Below are 14038 nucleotides of genomic sequence, written 5' to 3'. Positions count from 1 at the left end.
TCTCAGCAAAGCCATTTGCACAGAAGCTGCTGGAGTGAGGAACTAGAAACTTAGAGATCCTAGTACCTCAAATCATACAGAAGAGGCATGCAGAAGAATTAGGTGTCTGACCCTGGATCCTTAGACAAATGAAAATAAAGTGTGTTTCAGAGAGCAATTTGTTCCTCGTAACTTTGGAAAAATAAGGCTCAGTCTCAGATAGAAACAGACCTATCAAATTAATGATCCCCCCTTTCATTGCACTGGAATCCCTGGCTTGCAGATGACAAATTATTTTGTTTTCTTCATGGTCTACTCCAATATTTTTTCAGACCACTTTTATGACTTGTATTTATTGCAGTTTCCAAATTATATTAAGCTGTGTAGCAAGAGCACAATATTGTTCTTCATTCCTGTGGCAGTATCAACAAAGTTATATAACCCATTTGCAACATTTTCCCCACCATTATATTTGACCTGAGACAGAAGACAGCTTATGAAGACAGGATAGTTGTGGTTGGCCTGGCTTACAATTTCTCCTCTTTTACAAGAAGTGGGTCATTGACAATTATTGTTTCAGCAAGAGAGACTTATTCTCAGTATGTAGCTGCAAATAAATGTCTAAATTTTTAATTTTAAATTGTGCTTTGTAGGAGATGACCAGACTGAACCTGAGGGAAGGGGTCAAACGCATCATCAGTCATGAGTCCCTGCGTGCCCACAAGAAATCCAAGTCCAACCCACCTTGAATCCATTTCTATACTTAATTCCTGCTAGTTTCCTTTGACCATTAGTAGTTCAGATTCTTGTAGAGTTTAAGCTTGTGACGCATTTATATACTCATTTGAACTGCCTGAATCTCTTGATTTCCCTGGTGCTTGACAACTTCTACATACATTTCCTGAAATGTTTTGCATGATCTCTCATCTCTCCTGGTATGGTCTTCTTATGGCATGAATTTCCATTAAAACTACCAATGATAAGTGTTCTGTGATCTATCAAAGTTTTCCTCTCTGTCTCCCCCCCCCACCCAATTATAATGGTGTGCATTGGTGGATTATTTTTGGAACTAACTTTCTCAAATCTTAATCTAGGAAGCTTCCATAAATCAAAAAGAGAGTTTGGTTTTTCCAAAATATAGCAATTTTCAAACTATAGGGTCAACAACAATCCCTTGTAATAATCTACAAAACTCTGGCAACCAACCTTTCCGATTAATATAAGTCTACGTAAAGAATGTGTCACCCTTCTGCATGCAAAAATAGCTGCATGGCCTTTGTTTTTATGTATTTATTTAGAAAATTTATATTCCGCCTACCTGCTCATGGCAATTCACGGCTTACCCACCAGTATGGTACCATTTCACTTTCAAGAGCTCTCGCTTGTAGCAAGAAAATGACTGCAAGACAGCTAAGAAGATCTTTATGTCTTCTTGCATAGCTTTCCAGCAGAGCAAAAGGGATTTGTGGGTGGCATTAGCAAATCAATTTTAGTTTATTGGAGGAGGGCGGGAACACAGATTAAATAACATGATTTCTACTTCCTGTTGGCCAGCTGGAGAGACTATAATTGGCTTCTGATTTTCATCGAGCAATTTGAGCAAAGTAAAAGCAAATATGATTGGTTGGTTGGTTTCAAACTCTTTGGAAGGATTAAGGAAGTGGGGGAAGTCAGACAATGGAAGTGACCTTGGCAAATCAGATTACAAACACAGGTCCTTATTGGTTTTCTAAGGCTGAAATTGCAACTTGCCTGGAATCAGAGTCATTTCTAGGCGCAGATTGCAGAACATTGTTATACATTCTTATCTGAGATTCAGTAACTATTTATGAATACCAGGATATAGGGTGGGGTGCTAACATTTCAGAAATTGAATGAATTACTCTTATAGTTTCCAAACTATTGTAGCAAAGGGTTCTCCCTTACTGGTTTTTCTACTTTTGTAAGGAGAAGGCATCTGGTCAAACCAGAGAGATTATCAGTCCCAATGAAGTCGAGCATCAATTGTCTTTGACTGGCTGTGTGCGATCTTAGGGGTTTTCTCTCTCCTTTTGGCAACTGCTGCCCCTGTCTGAGACTTAATTTCTATATCCTTGGCCTGAGGTGCAGTAGAATAATATCTGAGGTCTGGAATTCATTTATGAAATTAATATATGCCTAACATCTTTAGCCTGTTTTACCCTGGCAAGCAATCCCTAGATAGCCTTCTAGAATCAATGGGAAAACATGCCAATCTCATTTCTTCATTGGACCTGCCCTATGTTAGATAAGACTATTTGCTACATTTTAACGAGCAAGCAAGATAACTTTTCCATAATCAAACAGTGAATTTTGTTGTTTTTTTTAAAGAAATTATTTCAAGAAAAATTACTCTGATTGAGTGATCAATCTTCAATGCACATCTTAATGAGTTGAGGGACTTGGCAAAGCTTGGCTGATGTGCAAAATGGCCCATATTCAAACCCCACTGTTTTCAGATAAGGCAAAGAAAGACTCCAGCCTGCTACATAGCCAACTCTGAACCAGTCTGATTTGATGATTCTTGGAGAAGAAGGCACATTTTTCATAAATCACTGATTTCAGGAATGTACATCTACTTCATTTGGAAAAAAAAACAAAACCCACTGATGGGAAGTAGGAGTCCCTGCCTGTAAAGTTACTTCCATTTGCACTACAGCCGGGGTGTCAAACTCAAGGCCTGGGGTCCAAATCCAGCCTGTGGGGTTGTTAGATGTGGTCCCTGAGGCTGTGCTGGAAACAGCAAAGGACCGGCTTACAGTGCTTCGGCCAGTGAAAAGACAGCTCAGGAGGGCTGCTGGCAGCGGGTTGCAGGAGACTGTTGCAGCCAAAAACGGAGAATGCGAGAGCGCCATTTTTGCTGCAGAGGGTTGTGAGGCCATCAGAGCCAAAAACGGAGCTCAGCTGTTTTCATCACAGGCGTCCCCAACATGAGCAGCATCAAGCTAGCCATGCCCACCCTGGCCCCCAAGGTCAAACACAACCTGCTGTGCTGGTTCAATGAAATAGTGTTTGACACCCCTGCACTAGAGGAAGGTGAGAAGTCAACATGGCAGGACTTCCTCAGCTTTAAAAATAAAAGGGAGGAGGGATGTAGACTGGCACAATTTTACAAGGACAATCAACTCTGCACCCTGGCTGTTCACTGCCACCAGCTTTGTGTCTCTGCAGACACTTCTTCAACCTCCATTCCTCTGCCTCAAAGCAATAATTATATGTTGAACACAATTTATATCAATAATGATTTATGATGTAAGCACAATAGAATCTTAATTAAATTCAATATGCAAAGCTTCAAATGTGGACAATTAGATGGTTCCCCTGGGTTCCTGTAACCCTCAGCCTTTTCAGTATATTATCTGTCTCTAAGGCGGAAAAGCTTGGTTAACTAAACCTCCTTCTTACTAATGGAGGGAAGGGGCCTCATTAGTGATGCTTTTAAAGCATGATTAATGGGTAATGACGGTCCAGTTCTCTTAGTACATAGTGATCCCACTTTAAAATGCAAAAGGGCACTAGGCTATCAGCTGCTTCTCAAGTTGTGCCAACTTGTTTGGGTGGTTATTCTTAAAAAGGTTGTAAGCCAATATAAATTCCTAAAGCACTATGGGAAGAATCACTTTATTTGTGACTTTCCCCTGGCTACCAACACATTTTACTTCTCCCAATATAGATACAGTGATAGAGATATGCATACACACATATACGTGCGCTATGTGCCCTTTCCTTTAGGCACGTTGAGGGCCCCATTATAACAAGATGGAGCCGAGAGAAACACTAACCGTCTGCTTAGGCCCTTTTGTTTTGATAAATCAATTCCCTGTATATTTGCCGAGGGTTAACCACAATAGAAACTGTAAAGTCCAATGTGGCAGGAATGATTTTATTCATTGGCTGGTCCTCTAGCTATCTGGGTAAACCATGGAAATGTTAACCTTAGGCATTGAATATATATTTCAAGGCAGATATAGTATTATCTATGTGTTATATGGGTGGAAAGCCAGCAACAAATCATGGCTACGTAGCATGGTTAGATATCCCGAATTTAACCATTTCTAAAATATGCCTTGGGAAGGTAGGGCTGACTGTTGTATGGACATGTCTATATGGACATAACAGGAGCAGGAATAATAATGTGTCCCTGCAGGAAATTTGGATTTCAGCTCTCACAGTTTTCAATACTATTGTGCTAATAGAGGCTGATAGGAATGGATGTTCAAAATCTCTGCAGAGGACACCAGATCATTTTGGAGAATTATTTCATACATATAGTTTATGGAGATGTATGAACTGTGATGATCCAACATTTATTTGTGGGGGGTAATGAAGGGAAGCAGGATACAACTTTTCTCTCTTGATATATTTTCCCCTCTTGCAGGACCTCTTTTTAACAGGTAGCAACTTAGGCCTCTACCTACAACATAAAGAATATTGTTACTTTATGCTGGCAAACAAAAACTTTAACCTTAGACTGTCTACTATTGACCTCACCCCTTTCCTAAGAGGTCTGTAGGGGGCATGCATAAGCGCACCAACATGCCTACCGTCCCTGTCCTATTGTTTCTTTTATTTTTCTTATATGTACCCATTTCATGTATTCATAACTATGTTATATACTTATACCTATTATCTTGTAAGAGATTGACAAATCAAATAAATAAATAAATGAAATAAGTTAATCAGATAGTTTAAGATGAAGGCAAAGAATCTACCATTCAAGCTGAAAGAATGAAGCCAGATACTGTAATGTAATTATGTGAAAGAAGATTAACAAATCTAATGGACTCTATTTCTTACGGCTTTTTAAGACAAGAACAAAAAGTTCCTACATTTCAAGGTAAAGTCAGTTAAAAATGAAACAAACTGATTTTAAAATCATGAGGTGTATGTAACTATGTTGGGTTGGACAAGAGAAGTAATTATGTTGGACTCCACATATAGAGGGAATCACATCCAAAGGATGTGAAATGTTTAGATGGATCAATATCTTTCCTTTCAGGATATAAAACTAACAATGAAAATATAATTCCAAGACTCATTTCAGTACTTAAATTTCCTTGCACAGTTCAGTTGGATAGGACATTGATTTCAGTAAGGGAAAGAAGGAAAATCACATTAGATGCAGAGGGAAGAAAATTTGGGACGGGCCAGGTTCTTCAATGAACATTCTGGACCTTTTAAAAAGTTTCTTGTGTCTAGGTGGGCAGTCTAAGTGGGTATTGTAATAGAATTTCTCAACGGCTTTCAGCCATGGGTAAGTAAATTTGAAATACAATTTTCAGGAGCAATGAACTACAGTAGTGTCTAACCGCCTAGCCTCATCAGCATGAAACCAACCTATAAATGAGCAGAGAACAAAGCAGTTATATATTCTGCTGAAAATAATGGAATAACAAGTGATCTATGGAAAGTCCTTTACTAGTACCTATCAGCTAGCATCCTATTCAGGTTGTCCAGCTTCAGTTATCTCTGGACCCATAGGTTTGGAAGGGATGCTGGAAGGCATCATGCAGGGATTGTTTTGAAGACTATTTAGAAAATGAAGCTACATCTGCTAGATTGTTGAGATGAGGCATTAGAATCACATTATACCAGTCTGCAGGAATTCTGTCTGTATGCGCACTAAACTCTTCATCTGAGACTCTCCTCTGAATGTCCCTATGAGCTGTGGTAGGTGAAGGGTGGTTGCCAAGGAGAGGATGTTTCCAGTGATGGCTTCCCAGTAATTGAGAATCCTGCTTTGGCTTGCTTGATTTTCTGCCTAGCCTGAGGACATTCTCCCAACTCTGACCAACCCCCCGCCCCTCCCCAGCCTTCTGATGTAATGTATTTACCTATGTGGCTATTGTTACACTATTATTTCTACCACATATGTGATTTCATTTCTGCCAATGACGTTAAGTTGTACTTGGTCTCCCACTCTCTCTATCACATAATAAGGACCTAAGTATTTTTCCTTGGCACCAAAAAAGTACAGCGTGTATTTTATGTCAGACAGACCGCAGAATCTGAGAGATTGGGGGGCCGCATTGCTAAATTCAACCATTTTTGAGTGAAGGGGGAAAAACAATAGTAGTACAACTTGTTATTTATAATTTCAATGTGTTTTTCATTGACAGTTGCATTTTCTGGAGCAGGAAGTGAAAACCACCAACAGAGATTCAATTAAAGACACACACACACACACTTTTAAGTATCATGTTTTTCTCCCACTTTTTAACCCCTGGTTTGGTAACTATGTGAAGAACTTGCAACCTTGGCCATAAAATGAAATTTTCAGTCTTCATGAAAAGACTAAAAGAAAATTAAAGTATATAATACAGACATAGTGACTCCTATTTAAATTAATGAGACCTAATGGCATTTAGCATGATGGAATGGAATGGGCAGGGAGAATTATCTTAAATAACACACTAACAGCAATTTAGGGTCACAAGGCTATATGAGAAGAAGGTTATACAAGGCTAAAGGGATTGGCAGGAAGGCAGATTTAAGAGTTTACTTCGAATTTCATATAGTTGTTTATTTTTTTTACCATGCCTTGTATTCAATTGAATGTGTCACTGAGTAACTTCCAACTCCAAACTACATATACAGATAAAATCAATGTGACATAAGACATCAGAATGTACCATCAAATACTAACAACTATCAATATTGATTTTCTCGTTGAGGAACCATGACTTTGCACAAAGCTCTCTCTCTCTCTCTGTGTGTGTGTGTGTGTGTATATGTGTGTGCAGATTGATAATTACTGAATGAATCCAGCAGTTTATTTATTTCATTTATGGTGAAAATTATGCATATATTTAGAACACAACTGTGCTGTTGAGATCAAACTTTCCCAGATCTCCATCCGTTTTATCTCTGTGGTATTAGATATCCATGAGAGCCCTTTTGGTGTGGTTAAAACACCAGGCTAGAAACCTGGAAACAGTGAATTCTAGTCTTGCTTTTGGCACAAAGACAGATGGTGATCAAGTGATAAAGAATTCTTGCTCAGATAGAGGTGCCATTATGATAGAAGGGTCGAAGTCCAGAATGTGAATGAAGTCCTGTCATGAATAAGTTGACCACATTTCAAAGTCAATTAAATATTACCCTTATTCATTCTGTAGGGATGGGCAACTTAGGGCATAGCAGATGAGCCAAACACCAGCAGGCTGAATCAGAAGAACCAGTTTTGAAGGATGTTGGAACTTATAGTTCGGAAAATCTAGAAGCTTACGGATTGCACAATGTTGATTTAAAAGATCTGCCTGCATAAGATTATTAAAACTCACAGTGTAGAATTCCCCAGGTGCAAAAGTGCTCTGGAACCTGAGTGCTTATTCATCCCTAACTCTAATTCCAGAAGTAACTTTAATGGATGATGTTATTCTCTTTCCAGTTTTCTCTTGGATAGCTGTAGCTATAGTAGTCATCTCTTTCCTAAAGCCAGAAGTGAGTGCCCTCCAGTGGACATTAGAAGCAAATGTCAGAAAATTGGACCATTAGTAGTAAGAGTATAATAATGCTGTAGTCATTTTCAGAGATAATGCCTAATTTCTCTGAGGTTTTGTGAGCACCTGTCTGTGTGTGCTTAGAAGAATGTATTCAATAGAACAGTTGCAAACAGAGTGTGAATAAGTGAATGGCATATGTCCAGGAAATAATTAATATGTATAATATTTTCGCTGGATTTACAATGCCGTTTTTGCATTAATAGGAAGCTATGTAGTTATCCACGTTTGAGTGAAATTTTGGGACCTGAAAGTTAGTGATGGATAATGTAAAGATTTCAGACATGTCATTATAATATATGCTGCTAATGACCCAGTGAGTCTTTTATGGGATTCTTCTTAAAGCAATGATAGGGATGCTTGAGTCTAAAATATTGAGTCCTTCATTTCAGTAAGAAGCACCAAAGATGTATTCAGATACCAGAAAGTCTTACAAATCCATATTTTAAGCAGGCCTAGAACCCAGGAAAGGTCCTGGATAAACATAGTCTATCACCAATCTAGTCTTGCATTTGAATCCACTAAATCTCTTATGCATATCATGCATATAAGATTATCTGCATTGTTGCTTGAGATCTATAAATTCAACTAATGAAAGATGGACTAAGCTAAGCCTACCCATTCATTTCTCAGGTGGAAATTCACATGAAATCCACCCCTGAAGCCAGTTACCTAATACTGCTGGGCAAGATGGTTCCTTCCATTCTGGGTCAATAAGCAGCCTGTATCAGGATATCTTTTGGCTCATGTAGTGTTTCACCTCTGGAAGTCTTCCAGGCTAAGGACAGGCGATGTGATTGACATAAGAGACTAGATATAATCATGATTTGGAAGATGTTTCTTTGGTTCAAAAAGAATCTAACCCTTCCTTCCTGCAAAACACTATTTTATGAAGCCTATGAGATCACATAGATGTTTCCCACAACAATTATGTTTAGGGTAACTACATTCCAGGCTTCGTGTCAGTCTCCTACTAAGGAATTTATCAAGGCTTTATTCTCTATAAATCTGTATTTTATGGGATACATCTTAAAATTAGCTGGCCTCCCTGATGGAGTCTTCTGAGAGCAATTTTTATTGCCTTGAGATTGCCCTGGATGCTTTAATTAGCACTGACTCCATCGTGTTTTTTAAAAATGATATCACCAACTTGTGGGACTGTTTATTTATACTGATGTTCTATTTATATATAAATAATATGTTTGCCTGTTTCTCATCAGTTCTGAGAAAAGCCACTGAATGTTCAAAACATCATCTGGATCTAGAAGCCATTTCTGGATTTCTTTCTGCATTGGACTTAAATGTGTTCTTATGTCTATTCACAGATTGATTTTATTTACATAGAACATTCTTGAGCACACGTCTTCTGCTGCTTTTTAAAGGGACAAAAGAAGTTTCTTCTTGATAAATGCTAATATAAAACTGGATTCTTATGGGTTCAGAGCTACAGTTGTTAATAGTGACACGAGTGGTGGCAATTATTGCCCCTAAACAGATAGAAAAGATGAGGATAAAGGATAGGAAGAAGAATTACATTATTTACAATTATATGCTTTTTCCCTTATGAGAAGAAAATGTTAATAAATAAATTTCTTGAGGATTAAATGAAGATGGAAAGGAGATTAAGTGAAAACCATTACAATGGAAATATTATAATGGATAATTACTGTCTTTAAACAAAATCAAGTGTTGGTTGAAGTACCTGTTCCACACACAAAAAAAATATATGTTGTGAGCAGTTTTATGAATTTGTGATACCAAAGTGATGATAAAAGCAAATTCTATTTCAAATTTTAGGAGCTCGTAGCACAGGAAAGTTTCAGACTCCCCTGTCAGAATTTTCCAGTTAACTATTTTGATATTTCTCTTTTTGAAGGACTAACAGGATGAATTATTGCTGGAAAAGATTGCTGCCTAATTTAGATAAAGCCCTTGGCAGAACGTCCATTATGTCCAGTATTTCTATGCTTTGAGTGGGGAGATTGAAAAGAATATTTCCCCCCTATTCTCCCCCCTCCCCCAAATTGTGTTGAAGGGAGCAGTCTTGATGAAAGGGGACAGCATTCCTCAACTAGACAAGTGAGAGATATGGGAAAGGTCAGGCTGGCTGCTGACTGTTTTAATAATTATCTTTTATCAGAAATCGCTTGGCAGAAGTGGTCTGCCTGAGTTACCATTCCCTTCAGCTCATAATCAAGAGAAATGGAAAGTTGGATGATTTGGAGAGTGGCTGAAGGAGGATCAAGAGAGAATGAGAACTGGAATGAGGATGATGAAAGAGTTTAGCTGTTTTTTCACAAGAGAGGAAGCGTCATCACATGGAATCACTCCAAAAGAGAATCTAAGAGACAGTGAGACATAATTACAAGGGAAAACGAACATGTATTTCTATTTCTTCACGTATACACAATTTTGTCATCCTTATTCAAAAAGCTGCATTTAGTCATCCTTATGTCCTACAATTTTGTCATCCTTATTCAAAAGCTGCATCAATGACCACACAGATAATTTTGAATTGGGATGGGCCTATGAATCATCCACCCAATATTTCCCCTCCCTTCCTAACTCTAGCATGGAGTCCGGGGGTTAAAGAAATCCTTTTATTAAGTTTCTTCTCCTTGACTCCAGGTTAATCTTGACAGTAGCATGTAATGCAAAAGCCCCACTCCTATTGATTTGAATTTAATGCTGATTATACAGAAGGACATACGTCTTTAAATCTCTCTCTTTTTAAAATTAAAAATTTATGACCCTGTAAAATTTAAAAGAGTCAAGTAAGAGGTGTTAGGAATGTAAGTAACCTAACAGCTATTTGGGATGGAAATATATAAACCAGGATAGACATTTTAATACTGTCTCTTTAAGAGCATGCTAAAAACTGCAATTGGGTGTGGTTACTCAAATAGCCATAAGATGGAGCCAGAAACCTGGTTTGTCTTAGCCTTAGTCTCAGAAGAGAGTGAAGCTCTGTTTCCTTCTGTTGGAAAGTATTGCCGTTCCTCCATTTTTCCTAAATTGACTGATATTCCTGGATGTAATGTAAGTCTGATACTGAACTGTTTTTGACACTGGAATTTGATATTTGGATTATCCCTGGATTGAAAACTGACTGATTTAACTTGTGAATGACTTTGGACTGCTTATTTTGGACTTTTCTTAAACCTTCCTGGAAGTAAAAACCTACACTTACTGTACAGTGTATCTGTGTGCTCTGTGTGTATTATTCCAACACTACTCTGTATACGTCTCCCTGTATGCACTCATTCTCCTGACCGGGAATTACCTCAACAAGAAGTTCAAATATTGCCAGGCTTCATCTCTTCAAATGTTCTGATATAAAGGTTTGTCCAATAGCTATTAAAGTATTTCTAGAAATATAATAAAGTTTTTAAAAATTATTTCGCAAAAGAGTAATTTGCCACTATAGAAAATGAAAACACTAACCTATTGATTTACGTTAATAACTTGTTTCCCTGAAAATAAGACCTATCCCAAAAATAAGCCCTAGCATGTTTACGTGTGCCTAATGTAAGCCCTACTCCAAAAATAAGCCCTACTCCAAAAATAAGCCCTACTCAAGAGCCTGCACAGCTGGCCAGCCACACCTATGTCTGGGTGTTCATGGTGCCGCAACCATGACGCAAGGTGGGGGAGTGGAACTGCCCCACATGCCCTGCACTTGGTTACCTCAGAGCCCCACAGCCAGGCCAATACCTGCCTCGCAGCAGCAGTACCAACAACCATGGGCAGTAGGAGCCCACATGGCTGCCGACCCACTTTTTCTGCTTGCAGCTGCAACAGAACAAGAGGCCAGGTGGTGTGTTGGTGCCACAGCTGCGAGATGAGGTAGGTGTTGGAGCATGGATAGCCTGATTATGGGGGCCCTGAGGTAAGCTGATATGGGGCGCATGGGGCATCTCCATCACATGGCCTCCTGTCCTGCTGCAAGCAAGCAGAAGAAATGGGCCTCCTGTGCATGGAAAAAAACTAAGAAATCCCTAAAAATAAGCTCCAGTGCATATTTTGGGGCCCAAAAGAATATAAGACCAGGTCTTATTTTCAGGGAAATACAGATAATATTTATATTTAGTTTGTGCCAATACATTCTCTTGCACAGAGTGATCACAAGTTATACTTGTATCTTTGAGAGGCAACTTCCACTTTGGAGAGGCCCCATATCTGAACTGAAAAAAAAGTCTACCAATGTATAGTATCATTAATAATTATCTGGAGTTTTGCAACCCAGATATATGCTTATATTTCAAGATGATCCCTGCCAGAATACAGGTAGTCCTTGACTTGCCAGTTTGTTTAGTGACCATTCAAAGTTACAACAGCACTGAAAAATGTGGCTTATGACCGTTTTTGATAGTTGTGACCTTTGCAGCATCCCATGGTCATGTGATCAAAATTCAGATGCTTGGCAACTGATTCATATTTATGATGATTGCAGTTTCCTGGGATCACTTGATGACCTTTTGCGACCTTCTGACAAGCAGTCAATGAGGAAGCCAGGTTCACTTAACAACTGGTGATACTCATCAACTGCAGTGATTCACTTAACTCTGGCAAGAAAAGTTAAAAATGGGGCAAAATTCACTTAACAAATGTCTCTCTTAACAACAGAAATTTTGGGCTCAATTGTGGCTTTAAGTCGAGGACTGCCTGTAGCTACCTAGTCTATTTCAGAGACCAGGATCCATAACAAGGGAAACCAAAGGTCCTTGAGTTGGCAATGAGCAGTCATTGGAGTAGGAAAATAGGTCACAATCAAATTTCATGCAATTTTTTATAGAGTGAATTCCTGTTTCAGATATGATTTTATGCACCTTAAAAAAAAAAGATTAAAAAACCAGTCCAAATGAATATAAAGTAGAAAGTAAAATGAAAAGAAAGAAATCAAAGAAGGCAAAAAGTGCAAGAAAAGAAAAAAGTTTAAGAAAAATAGAAATAAAAAAGTGGCTTCTGATGTTCTTCACAGCAGTTATAAATACAATTATACCTCTCTCAATTTGACCTCTGATTCTAAAGTTACATCATATTACTCTTCTTTCTGTTATATATTTTGTACTCATTAAAGCCATAAATCACTTTTTATGGTTTTGAAAAGATTTTTGTTCAAAAAGAAGGAAAATAGTTTCCAGTCACCAAGAATATAGATAGTATCTTTTCTCTAATTGATGAAGTTTATCCAAGATCTGTCAGTTTTCCCAGTCATTCCTCCAAAATGTAGAGCATCAAATCTTTTAATCTCTGTATATATAATAATCTTAATTCAGTAATCGTACATTGAAATAATCCCCAGGCTTTTTTTCTAACAGTTCATTAATCATAAAAGGACACGTTCTGGTTTCAACTGAATATTAATCTTTAAAATTCTCTGTATCAAATATGGATTTGAATCTAAAACTTTTATTTTTTTAAATTGCCACCAAATGTGCTAAAATGTCATGCTGGGTTTATATTTATTCCATATTTTCAATATGGCTTTTCTAATAAAATGATTTTTGAAATCTACATTAATGTTATTGTACCATAAATATCCACACCACCGAATGGTGCGGTGGCCTAGAGGTGGAGTTCTCGCCTCACAAACAGGATGCTGTGAGTTCGATCCCAGGTAGAGGCAGATATTTCTCTCTTTGGGCACACTGAGAATTTATCTGCTGAATAAAACTCTGCATTGGTGACAGGAAGGGCATCCGGCCATTAAAACACTCTGCTATCTCCATTCAGTTGCTCCACCCCGCAAGGGATTATGGGGTCATTAAATGAAGATGATAAATATCCATGCCACCCAAACCTTAGGCCATTATCTTCCAACTCTAAAAGTCTCTTGTTTCCCAGCATTTTCTCATCTATTTTTTTCATCTAGATCAAGCACCAAGCAGTAAAATACAATTTCAGATCTAGTAAGCCCAATCCTCCACTTTTCTTTGCATCTTCTAATGAATGACAAGGAAACAAAACATCCATTTTTATAACAGAGGTTCTCCCCAATAGTGACTGTTTTAATTTCACCTATCTTAATATGTCTTCATTTCATTTCATGTCTTATAATTATTTTAAAATAACATACAATTCATATTTATCATAGTATTTTATTTTTGTTAACATTTTTGTCTTCTGATTATTAATCTTAAAACCCAATATACCAAAGTCCTTTATTTTGCCAATTAATGCTTCTACACCCCCTAGTGGATCTTCTAAAACTAATACAAAATCATCTGCAAATGCCCTGAACTTAGTTTCTTTTTTCTTTAATTAGCTCCCGCAATCGTTCATCATATGGTTTAGACTTCAGTCACCTAATCAGCTTTGTTGCTCTTCTCTGCACTATTTCTACAGACTCAACATCTTTTTTGTATCATGGTGGCTAGAACTGGATGCAGTCTCCCAAGTGGTTGTCTTACCAGTGCAGCACAATGCCTTTGACAATGTCAAAGCCTTGTGTCACTGCAAAACAAGGTAAATTCACCTGGTGCAAAGGTTTATGGCAAACTGGGCACTTGTTGGAGAAAATGGATGGGGTCTCTCAC

At 38.0% G+C, this 14038-nt stretch overlaps 1 long non-coding RNA gene across 1 annotated transcript in view; it reads left to right on the top strand.

The window, feature by feature from the left end:
* The window catches only part of LOC148126952 (uncharacterized), a 138805-nt gene that overhangs the window by 115174 nt on the left and 9593 nt on the right, over nucleotides 1-14038 (top strand). Inside the window, exon 2 of the long non-coding RNA XR_015741757.1 lies at nucleotides 13848-13967. This is a non-coding gene — a long non-coding RNA (uncharacterized LOC148126952). The remainder of the gene's footprint in view (nucleotides 1-13847; nucleotides 13968-14038) is intronic.

The sequence above is a fragment of the Pseudonaja textilis genome, chromosome 2, assembly GCF_049901715.1.
Source record: "Pseudonaja textilis isolate UNSWEBS1 chromosome 2, rPseTex1.2, whole genome shotgun sequence".
NCBI classification, from domain to species: Eukaryota; Metazoa; Chordata; class Lepidosauria; order Squamata; family Elapidae; genus Pseudonaja; species Pseudonaja textilis.
This window is presented reverse-complemented; position numbering and strand designations above follow the sequence as displayed.